Source organism: Arachis hypogaea, chromosome 12, assembly GCF_003086295.3.
Source record: "Arachis hypogaea cultivar Tifrunner chromosome 12, arahy.Tifrunner.gnm2.J5K5, whole genome shotgun sequence".
Lineage (NCBI taxonomy): Eukaryota > Viridiplantae > Streptophyta > Magnoliopsida > Fabales > Fabaceae > Arachis > Arachis hypogaea.
Genome location: NC_092047.1, coordinates 66,624,390 through 66,625,145, shown reverse-complemented (window position 1 = coordinate 66,625,145; position 756 = coordinate 66,624,390). Strand labels below are relative to the sequence as shown.

Sequence of the window (756 nt, the reverse complement as noted above, 5' to 3'; positions counted from 1 at the left end):
CTAGTTTCTCTGATGTAGCAGAACTGCAAGTTTCATGGACTTCCATCTGAAGATCCTTTTCAGTTCTTAACTGAATTCTTGCAGATCTGTGATACTGTTAAGACTAATGGAGTAGATCCTGAAGTCTACAGGCTCATGTTTTTTCCTTTTGCTGTAAGAGACAGAGCTAGAGTGTGGTTGGACTCTCAACCCAGAGATAGCCTAAACTCTTGGGATAAGCTGGTCACGGCTTTCTTAGCCAAGTTCTTTCCTCCTCAAAAGCTGAGCAAGCTTAGAGTGGATGTTCAGACCTTCAGACAGAAGGAAGGTGAATCCCTCTATGAAGCTTGGGAAAGATACAAGCAGCACACCAAAAAGTGTCCTTCTGACATGCTTTCAGAATGGACCATTCTGGATATATTCTATGATGGTTTATCTGAGCTATCAAAGATGTCATTGGATACTTCTACAGGTGGATCCATTCACCTAAAGAAAATGCCTGCAGAAGCTCAAGAACTCATTGACATGGTTGCTAATAACCAGTTCATGTACACTTCTGAGAGGAATCCTGTGAGTAATGGGACGCCTATGGGCATCAATCTAGCATAAACTAAATTAAGAACAAATTAAAAACAAAAACAAGTAATAATTTGAAGTTCCAATAATGTTAAATTACTAATAAGAACAAGTAAAAAAAGTAACAAATCAGAAAAAAAACTACACAGAACAATAATCAACATCCCTAATATTCACAAGTTCTGATAATCAAAAACAATA

The 756-nt window shown here is 37.6% G+C and overlaps 1 non-coding gene across 1 annotated transcript; it reads right to left on the bottom strand.

Moving 5' to 3' along the window:
- Window positions 1-267: 267 nt before the first annotated feature.
- LOC112730829 (small nucleolar RNA R71) lies at window positions 268-375 on the bottom strand. The gene has a single exon (XR_003166636.1). It is a non-coding gene; the product is annotated as a small nucleolar RNA R71 (small nucleolar RNA).
- Window positions 376-756: the final 381 nt, after the last annotated feature.